Consider the following 11515-nt stretch of genomic DNA (forward strand, 5'->3'; position numbering starts at 1 on the left):
ACCTGATTTTTATCAACAACAGTCTCCTCGAACAATTAAACACAAATTACACGCAAATCCCTTGGTCAGATCACTTTCTCATTCAATCTACCATTAAGTTTCTAAATCCACTGGAAAAACAAAAAAAGGAACCTATTGAATTTAAGTACCATCCTCCATATAACTTAGAAAGACTAAAAGAAAAATTAGAAGAAAATTTAAATGAGTTTACTATAAAAAATTGCTGCTCTGCTAGATCAGCATGGGTGAATATGACTAATATAATAACTGACAAAATAAACCCCACAAATTACATACACATCAAAGAACTAAAACATACAAATCCCTGGTATTCCGACAAAATAAAAGAAATCAAACGAAACCTTAGGAAAAAAAGAAAAAGAATGGAATAATCACAAAACAGAAAACCTAGCCAAATACAGAAAACACCTAGCATACTATAAAAAAAATAATCCTTGAGGCAAAAAATCAATTTTACAGCTCTAAAATAGAAAAATTCACGAATAACCCGAGAACACTATTCACCATAGTAAAAGAACTTACCAGTGACAAAACAGATTCGCCCCAAAATCTGCCAGAAAACAGGTGCAACGAAATAGCACAATTTTTCTCGGACAAAATCATAAACTTAAGAAACAAAATACCTAGCACCACTAAGCAAGAGATTAAAATGGCTACAAGAGAAGTTACACAATGGACCGAATTCACTGAAACATCTAGCCCAGGGGTCAGGAACCTATGGCTCGGGAGCCATATATGGCTCTTTTGATGGTTGCATCTGGCTCGCAGACAAATCTTTAATAAAAAAGTAAAAATCTAACAAAATCCCCCACCCTCCTGAAGCCCCCCAAGACCTCCAAAATTAATTTACTACAACCCCCACCCTCCTGACCCCCCCCAAGACCTGCCAAAAGTCCCTGGTGGTCCAGCGGGGGTCCAGGAGCGGTCCGGGAGCAATCTCCTGGACTTGGGCTGTCGGCTGCCAGTAGTCAAAATGGCGCCGACGGCCCTTTGCCCTCACAATGTCACTGGGGTTGACCAATGGCGGCAGTAGCCCCTGTGACATAGTAAGGGCAAAGGGCCGTCGGCTGCCAATAATCAAAATGGCATCGACGGCCCTTTGCCCTTACTATGTCACAGGGGCTACCGCCGCCATTGGTCGACCCCAGTGACATAGTGAGGGCAAAGGGCTGTCTGCGCCATTTTGACTACTGGCAGCCGACAGCCCAAGTCCAGGAGATCACTCCCGGACCCCCGCTGGACCACCAGGGACTTTTGGCAGGTCTTGGGGGGGGGTCAAGAGGGTGGGGGTTGTAGTAAATTAATTTTGGAGGTCTTGGGGGCGTCAGGAGAGTAGGGGGTTGTAGTAAATGAATTTGGTAGGTCTTGGAGTCAGGAGGGTGGGGGGTTGTAGTTAGTATGGCTCTCACGGAATTAATTTTAAAATATGTGGCGTTCATGGCTCTCTCAGCCAAAAAGGTTCCTGACCCCTGATCTAGCCGCACCCCATATAGTTGACACACTACCCACTATCGACATAAAAAAGTTAGCGAACATAGCCTCCCCAATGCTAACTCAGATCATAAACCTATCCCTAGATGAAGGATCTTTACCTGATATGCTAAAAGGAGCAATCATTAAACCAGTCTTAAATACTGAGCAACTACAGACCAGTGTCAAACCTACCTTTAATTGCAAAATTTATTGAAAAAAACTGTACAAAAACAATTAGCAGAATATTTAGAAATCAACAATATCCTATATCCGTCACAACATGGCTTTAGGAAACACTACATAGAAACATAGAAACATAGAAATGACGGCAGAAGAAGACCAAACGGCCCTCAAGTCTGCCCAGCAAGCTACGCACTTTATCCATTTTTTTCCCCTTTTTTTCTCTCCCACCTATTACTATTGGCTTCCAGTACCCTCCAGCCCTAATTCCCCTCCACCCCACCACCAATTTAGAGAGCAGCGCCGTATCTGCATCCAAGTGAACGTCCAGCTCAATTAGGGGTAGCAACCGCTGTAACAAGTAGGCCACACCCTTACCCCATACTCTTACCCACCCCTGTTTTTATTTTTTTGTTTGTTTTTTTGTTTTGTTTTTTTTTTAGAGATAGCAGCCCTCCATCCTTCCGCTCCGTGAAGGTGGAACACCAACTGCTGGCCACTGGCATCCCGCTCCGTGAATGCCTCTGTGGCTACTGCCGCTCCGTGCAGTGTTTGAATGCCTCTGTGGCTACTGCCGCTCCGTGCAGTGTTTTGCTGCCTCCACTTTATTCACGCCCTCTAGACTTGATGGATCCACAGTGTTTATCCCACGCCCCTTTGAAGTCGTTCACAGTTTTAGACTTTACCACTTCCTCCGGAAGGGCATTCCAGGCATCCACCACCCTTTCCGTGAAGAAATACTTCCTGACATTGGTTCTTAGTCTTCCTCCCTGGAGCCTCAGCTCGTGACCTCTGGTTCTGCAGATTTTTTACTGCTAGCACTGTCAGACAATATCCTGAGAGGATTTGACAGCAGGAAAACACTATGGGGTAGATTTTTAAAAACGGCGCGTTCACGTACTTTTGTTGGCGCACCAGTCGCAAACAAAAGTACGCTGGATTTTAGTAGATACGCGCGTAGCCGCTAAAATCCAGGATCGGCGCGCGCAAGGCTGCCGATTTTGGGCAGCCGGCTCGCGCCGAGCCGCGCAGCCTGCCTCCGTTCCCTCCAAGGCCGCTCCGAAATCGGAGCGGCCTCGGAGGGAACTCGCTTTCGCCCTCCCCTCACCTTCCCCTCCCTTCCTCTATCTAAACACCCCCCCCCGGCCCTATCTAAACCCCCCACTACCTTTGTCCGGGGATTTACGCCTCCCGGAGGGAGAAGTAAATCCCCGCGCGCCAGCGGGCCGCTAGTGCGCCGAGACGTGACCCGGGGGCGGTTCCGGAGGGCGCGGCCATGCCCCCGGACCGCCCCGGGCCGAAACCAGGCCCCCGGGCCCGCCCCCAAAACGCCACACCCTGCCCCCAAAACGCCGCGTCGATCGGCCCCGCCCCGACACGCCCCCGACAAAAAACCCCGGGACTTACGCGAGTCCCGGGGCTCTGCGCGCGCCGGCAGGCCTATGGAAAATAGGTGCGCAGGCGCGCAAGGCCCTGCTCGCGTAAATCCGGGCGGATTTACACGAGCAGGGCTTTTAAAATCCGCCCCTATATTCTTGTACTATTGGACCTATGAGCAGCTTTCGATACAGTAAACCATGAAATACTCTTAAAAAGATTGGAAGAAATAGGATTAGAAAACAAAACAATTCCCTGGTTCAGATCATACCTTGGTAATAGATTCTTTCAAGTACAATTCAAAAATGCATATCAGGTAAACAGGAGTGCCCCAAGGCTCAGCACTGTCCGCGATACTATTTAATATTTACCTACTACCCCTGTGCCATCTACTGGCAGTCCTGGGAATCATACATTACATTTATGCCGATGACATTCAACTAATCTTACCAATTGATGACTCAATTGAAAAAACATTAAACCTAGCAAACATCTATCTTGACATAATAAAACAACTACTAAACCAAATGGAACTAGTCATAAATATTGATAAAACTGAATTCATACACCTGGAATGGAAAAACATTGATATCATTCAAACCCCAATTATACTGAAGAACAATCAAAAAGTAGAATTAGTTGAGAAGGTGAGGAACCTTGGTGTAACAATCGGCATAGAAATTAATCTTAAACACATAACACTGAAAGTAAGAGAAGGCTACGCTAAACTAATGATCCTCAGAAAACTAAAACCGTTATTAACACTGTCATATTTCCGAACAGTCCTACAGGCACTGATATTTGCAAGCACTGACTACTGTAATGCCCTGTTCTTAGGTTTACCATACACAACCATAAGACCACTCCAAATATTACAAAACTCTGCTGCACGAATACTCACAGGGAAAAAAAAGAGATCACATTACTGAAACACTAGCAGAATTACATTGGCTGGCTATTGAACACAGAATACAATTTAAAGTACTCTGTACAGTACATAAACTAATTCATGATGAAAAAGTGGAGTGGCTCAACACAGCACTGCATGTACACGTTCCACAAAGAAATCTCAGATCAGCCAACAAAGCCCTCCTATTTATTTATTTTATTTATTTAACACTTTTCTATACCGACCTTCATGGTAATAACCATATCAGATCGGTTTACATCGAACAGGGTAAAAACTGAAACAAAAATACACATATGAACGGAGGTGGCAAAGTTACATTCAACAAGGAGGGTGAACTTGGAGGCTTAATCAGCTGGAAAGAGAGGTCTAGGATGGCAGAAAACTAGTAATATAATACAATAGAGTAAGCAGGCTAGTGCTTAATGAACTTAGAGGTACAAGGTTCCATCGCTCATAAAGGGAATTAGGTCATCTAGTGTGTATCCGGGGGATCTGAGAAGGCTTGGCAGAAAAGCCATGTCTTAACCATCCCCTCTGTAAAAACGGCAAGACTTACACAAGTGAGGGATCGAGCACTGTCCCTGGCAGGACCATTACTTTCGAATAATATGCCCATTGAAGATTACAGAGCAATTACAAACTAATCAAAAGTAGCTTAAAAACCTGGCTTTTTAAACAAGCATTCTGCAAAGCAAACGGAGAGTAAGTTGAGAAATACAACTGGCATTAATGCTTCAACAACCAGCACTCAATTTTAACTTTAATTAATAGTATGCAGCTCACCTTTAAAAGGACAAGATTTATGAAAGTCACTCAAATAGTCTTTATTTTGAATTTTGATGTTACCGAAACCTTTTGGCACCATTATACACGTATTACCCAGTTTGTTACTGAACATTTAAATTTGTGCCTTTTTGTAAACCATTGTGATGGTATATAACTTAACAACAGTATAGAAAAGGTTTTAAATAAATAATATGTGTGCGTACATCACCATTGAGACATGACTCCACTGACTTCCTTACTTACTTTGCCCCAAACAGTTGTTTAGGAAAAGCAGGCTGGGGAATCCAGTGGATTCATGACCCAGTAGTGGTGTTTGGGGAAAAGGAGGAAGAGGAATTTAGTGGCGTCATGCCTCAGTGGTGGCGTTTTGGGAAAAGAGGCAGAGGAACTCAGTGGAGTCATGCCTCAGTGGTGGTGTTTGGGGAAAAGGAGGCAGAGAAACTCAGTGGAGTCATGCCTCAGTGGTGGTGTTTGGGGAAAAGGAGGCAGAGAAACTCAGTGGAGTGATGCCTCAGTGGTGGCGTTTTGGGAAAAGGAGGCAGAGGAACTCAGTGGAGTCATGCCTCAGTGTGGCGTTTTGGGAAAAGGAGGCAGAGAAACTCAGTGGAGTCATGCCTCAGTGGTGGTGTTTTGGGAAAAGGAGGCAGAGGAACTCAGTGGAGTGATGCCTCAGGGGTGGTGTTTTGGGAAAAGGAGGCAGAGGAACTCAGTGGAGTCATGCCTCAGTGGTGGTGTTTTGGGAAAAGGAGGCAGAGGAACTCAGTGGATTCATGATCCTGCATTAGTGTTTGTGGATAGGCAGGTGGAGTATCTCAGTAGATTCATGAAGCTGCAGTAGTGTTCAAGGAAAAAGAGGCAGAGGATCTCAGTGTAGTCATGAATATGCGGTTGTGTTTTGGGAAAAGGAGGCAGAGTTACTCAGTAGAGTTATGCCCCAGTAGTGATGCTTGGAACACGGCAGGCAGGATCAGGATGTGTCAGACTCATGTGGTGGTGTTAGGGGTATGGCAGTGGAAGGCTGCTGCTGGATATGTTTTGAGACCCCTGTGCTGTTTGTGTTGGGATTTGGAAGTGGAAGGCTACTGCTGGATGTGCCATCAGACTCCTGTAGTGTCAGGGCCCAGTTTTATGAGGAAGCAGGAGGAGTGAAGCCCAGTGTTGTTGGGGATGTGTCAGGAGGAAGCAGGACAAGTGAAGCAACTGTGTTGTTGGCGATGTGTCAGACCTCAATGTTGTTGGGGGATGAGACAGAAGGAAGAAAGAGAAATAAAGCCCTAGTGTTGCTGCTGGAGATGTGTCAGGAGGAGGCAGGCTAAGTCAAACCTAGCGTTATTGTTGGGGACATGTCAGGAGGCAGCAGAATGTGTCAAGCTCCAGTGTTGTTGTTCAGATGTGTCAGGTGGCAGCAGAATGTGGCAAGTGTTGTTGTTCGGGGACGTGTCAGGAGGAAGCAGGATGAGTGAACCATCAGTAGTGTTGGGAATATCTCAGGAGGAAGCAGGAGGTATGAAGCCCCAGTTTTGTTGTTGGGAATGTGCCAGGAGGAAGCAGGCTGAGTCAGGCCCCAGTATTAATTTTGGGGATGTGTCAGGAGACAGCAGGAGGAATGAAGCCCCAATATTGTTGTTGGAGATGTGATAGGAGAAATCAGGCTGGGTCAGGCCCCAGTGTTGTTGTTAGGGACTTGACAGGAGGAAGCATGAGGAATGAAGCCCCAGTATTGTTGTTGGAGATGTGATAGGAAAAATCAGGCTGGGTCAGGCCCCAGTGTTGTTGTTAGGGACTTGACAGGAGGAAGCATGAGGAATGAAGCCCCAGTATTGTTGTTGGAGATGTGATAGGAGAAATCAGGCTGGGTCAGGCCCCAATGTTGTTGTTAGGGACTTGACAGGAGGAAGCATGAGGAATGAAGCCCCAGTATTGTTGTTGGAGATGTAATAAGAGAAATCAGGCTGGGTCAGGCCCCAGTGTTAGGGACGTGACAGGAGAAGCATGAGGAATGAAGTCCCAGTATTGTTGTTGGAGATGTGAAAGGAGAAATCAGGCTGGGTCAGGCCCCAGTGCTGTTGTTAGGGACTTGACAGGAGGAAGCATGAGGAATGAAGCCCCAGTATTGCTGTTGGAGATGTGATAGGGGAAATCAGGATGGGTCAGGCCCCAGTGCTGTTGTTAGGGACTTGGCAGCAGGATGCATGAGGAATGAAGCCCCAGTATCGTTGTTGGAGATGTGATAGGAGAAATCAGGCTGGGTCAGGCCCCAGTGTTAGGGACTTGACAGGAGGAAGCATGAGGAATGAAGCCCCAGTATTGTTGTTGGAGATGTAATAGGAGAAATCAGGCTAGGTCAGGGCCCAGTGTTGTTGTTAGGGACTTGACAGGAAGAAGCATTTATTTATTTATTTATTTATTTATTTAGGGGTTTTTTATACCGACATTCTCGATATACATATCAAATCAAGTCGGTTTCCATAGAACAAAACTGTCGCCGGTGAAGCGTTACATTAAACAATAATTAGAGTATTGAACCAAAAGAACGTAATACAATAAATATTAAATGTTGAATATAAAAACTATAAAATATAAAATAGACAACAAAATTTGTCAAAAAAGCAAGGATAAATGATACGATTAATTACAATTACTTTGTAGGTAAGGTTGAGGTGCACCGGTTGGGGTATGGGCGGTCGTGGACTTTATATTGAGCTATTTGCTCTTTGATCGGTGTCGAAGTGATCCTGCGATTCCGGAAAGGCTTGCCGGAAGAGCCACGTTTTTAGGTTTTTCTTGAAAGTTAGATGGCAGGTTTCTAGTCGAAGATCTGGCGGTAATGAGTTCCAAAGGGTGGGCCCGGCTGTGGAGAGTGCTCGTTTAGCTAGAGAAGTTTTAATCGGGGGAGCATGTAAAGTACCTAATAATTGTATCTGATAGGTCTTTTTGATGTGTGAAGGCGGAGTTGCGGATAAGATTTAGATGGGCGCTGCCCATAATATCCTTGTGGATCATTGATAATGTCTTGAAGGTGATTCTAGTTTTTATAGGAAGCCATGGAGGTAGCAGAATTGGTGTGATGTGGGCTCTTTTGTTGGTGTTGGTGAGTAACCTCGCCGCAGCGTTTTGTACCATCTGTAAGGGTTTTATGGATGAGATCGGAAGACCTAGCAGAAGAGAATTGCAGTAGTCTAACTTGACAGAATTATAGACTGAACTACTAAACGGAAGTCACTGAAGTGAAGGAGTGGTTTCAGATTTTTGAGCACTTGGAGTTTGAAATAACATTCTTTGGTTGTGTTGTGGATGAAAGATTTAAAGTTGAATTGATTGTCGAGGCGCACCCCTAAGTTTCTGACAGAAGGAGAGTGGTTGATGGGTGGTATTGTGGATTTGATGAGCTTTGGACGTTGAAGCGAGTGTGGTTTTCGTCTGGCGAGATGATGAGGATTTCTGTTTTGTTTGTGTTAAGTATAAGGTTGAGGCTGGATAACAGGGAATTGATGGATAGTAAGCAGTTGTTCCAATGAGCCCAAGTTTTTTGCAGTGATTCTGTGATGGGAAGAAAGTATCTGAATGTCATCGCGAAAATGTAGTGCTTTAGCTTGAGGCTGGAGAGAAGTAGGTGGCAGAGTGGAAGCAGGTAAATGTTAAACAGGGTAGGGGATAGTGATGAACCTTGAGGTACTCCTCTGATTGATTTGATAGGTGGTGATTCTGCGTTATTTATCTTGACTTTATAGGATCTATTTTCTAGGAATGATTGAAACCATCTGTGAGCTTCTCCTTGGATTCCTATATCTGATAGCCGCTCGAGGAGGATGGCATGATTGACTGTGTCGAATGCGGCGGATAGTCGAGAAGAGCGAGGAGGTATGATTGTTTTCTTTCAAGGTTGAGGAGGATGGTGTCGGATAGTGATGTTAGAAGAGCTTCTGTGTTTTGTGATTTCCTGAATCCGAACTGAAAGGGGAGAGAGTATATTGTTCTCCTCCAGGTAATCAGACAGTTGCTTTTGACGAATCTTTCCATCACTCTTGAGATTAGGGGTAGGTTGGCGATGGGGCGGAAGTTAGCAGGGTCTGTAGTTGGCAAGTTAGGTTTTTTTAGTAAAGAAGCATGAGGAATGAAGCCCCAGTATTGTTGTTGGAGATGTGATAGGAGAAATCAGGCTGGGTCAGGCCCCAGTGCTGTTGTTAGGGACTTGACAGGAGGAAGCATGAGGAATGAAGCCCAGTATTGTTGTTGGAGATGTGATAGGGGAAATCAGGATGGGTCAGGCCCCAGTGCTTTTGTTAGGGACTTGACAGGAGGAAAGCATGAGGAATGAAGCCCCAGTATTGTTGTTGGAGATGTGATAGGAGAAATCAGGCTGAGTCAGGCCCTAGTGCTGTTGTTAGGGACTTGACAGGAGGAAGCATGAGGAATGAAGCCCCAGTATTGTTGTTGGAGATGTGATAGGAGAAATCAGGCTGGGTCAGGCCCCAGTGCTGTTGTTAGGGACTTGACGGGAGGAAGCATGAGGCATGAAGCCCCAGTATTGTTGTTGGAGATGTGATAGGAGAAATCAGGCTGGGTCAGGCCCCAGTGCTGTTGTTAGGGACTTGACGAGAGGAAGCATGAGGAATGAAGCCCCAGTATTGTTGTTGGAGATGTGATAGGAGAAATCAGGCTGAGTCAGGCCCCAGTGCTGTTGTTAGGGACTTGACAGGAGGAAGCATGAGGAATGAAGCCCCAGTATTGTTGTTGGAGATGTGATAGGAGAAATCAGGCTGGGTCAGGCCCCAGTGCTGTTGTTAGGGACTTGACAGGAGGAAGCATGAGGAATGAAGCCCCAGTATTGTTGTTGGAGATGTGATAGGAGAAATCAGGCTGGGTCAGGCCCCAGTGCTGTGTTAGGACTTGACAGGAGGAAGCATGAGGAATGAAGCCCCAGTATTGTTGTTGGAGATGATAGGAGAAATCAGGCTGGGTCAGGCCCCAGTGTTATTGTTAGGGACTTGACAGGAGGAAGCATGAGGAATGAGGCCCCAGTATTGTTGTTGGAGATGTGATAGGAGAAATCAGGCTGGGTCAGGCCCCAGTGTTAGGGACAGGTCAGGAAGAACAAGGACGAGTGAAGCCCCAGTGTTCTTGCTGGGAGCCTGCATGAGGAAGCAGGATGAATCATACCCCAGTGATTTTGTTGGGGATATATCAGCAGGATGTGTCAGGCTCCAGTGTAGTTTTTAGGGATGTGTCAGAAGGCAATAGGAGGAGTGAAGTCACAGTGGTGGTAAAAAGGGCAAGACAGGAATATGGTGGGACCAAGGAACTTGAAATAGCACAGGAAATTCAGTGTTCCTTTTGATGACTTTTATGAGGTTACTCATTTACATAAGGTCCATCTTGCTAAGTTTAATTTGGAATTCAGCGTAAACTGAGATGATAAAGGCCAGGATAACTGTAAGAAAATACAAGCCACTGACAGTGCCTAGAGATGGAAAACAGATGACTTTGTCACTACTAGGGACTTGGGGTATGATGGTGTGGTTTAATGTGTAGTATGATGCCCATATTGCAGGTTAGGGCAGTTATGGGGAGCTCTGTCCCTTACAGGGTCACCTTTGAATGTATGTGACAGGGTCACTAGGTGATAGTATAATAAAAATAGTAACTCCATGCATCTGAGATTTACCTTTTGGGCAGGGAAGGGGAGCTCTGCCCTTACAGGGTCACCTTTGAATGTATGTGATGGGGTCACTAGGTGATAGTATAATAAAAATAGTAACTCCATGCATCTGAGATTTACCTTTTGGGCAGGGAAGGGGAGCTCTGCCCCTTACAGGGTCACCTTTGAATGTATGTGACGGGGTCACTAGGTGATATATATAAAAAAATAGTAACTCCATGCATCTGTGATTTACCTTTTGGGCAGGGAAGGGGAGCTCTGTCCCTTACAGGGTCACCTTTGAATGTATGTGACAGGGTCACTAGTGTGATAGTATAATAAAAATAGTAACTCCATGCATCTGAGATTTACCTTTTGGGCAGGGAAGGGGAGCTCTGTCCTTTACAGGGTCACCTTGAATGTATTGTGACGGGGTCACTAGGTGATAGTATAATAAAAATAGTAACTCCATGCATCTGAGATTTACCTTTTGGGCAGGGAAGGGGAGCTCTGTCCTTTACGGGTCACCTTTGAATGTATGTGACTGGGTCACTAGGTGATAGTATAATAAAAATAGTAACTCCATGCATCTGAGATTTACCTTTTGGGCAGGGAAGGGGAGCTCTGTCCCTTACAGGATCACCTTTGAATGTATGTGACGGGGTCACTAGGTGATAGTATAATAAAAATAGTAACTCCATGCATCTGTGATTTACCTTTTTGGCAGGGAAGGGGAGCTCTGTCCCTTACAGGGTCACCTTTGAATGTATGTGACTGGGTCACTAGGTGATAGTATAATAAAAATAGTAACTCCATGCATCTGAGATTTACCTTTTGGGCAGGGAAGGGAGCTCTGTCCCTTACAGGGTCACCTTTGAATGTATGTGACTGGGTCACTAGGTGATAGTATAATAAAATAGTAACTCCATGCATCTGAGATTTACCTTTTGGGCAGGGAAGGGGAGCTCTGTCCCTTACAGGATCACCTTTGAATGTATGTGAGGGGTCACTAGGTGATAGTATAATAAAAATAGTAACTCCATGCATCTGAGATTTACCTTTTGGGCAGGGAAGGGGAGCTCTGTCCTTTACAGGGTCACCTTTGAATGTATGTGACGGGGTCACTAGGT

General features: G+C 45.4%; 1 long non-coding RNA gene across 1 annotated transcript in view; it reads left to right on the forward strand.

Annotated features, from left to right (window-relative positions):
- The window catches only part of LOC115083489, a 96062-nt gene that overhangs the window by 26393 nt on the left and 58154 nt on the right, over positions 1-11515 (forward strand). The gene's annotated exons all lie outside the window — the stretch shown is intronic.

This window comes from Rhinatrema bivittatum, chromosome 2 (assembly GCF_901001135.1).
Source record: "Rhinatrema bivittatum chromosome 2, aRhiBiv1.1, whole genome shotgun sequence".
NCBI lineage: Eukaryota > Metazoa > Chordata > Amphibia > Gymnophiona > Rhinatrematidae > Rhinatrema > Rhinatrema bivittatum.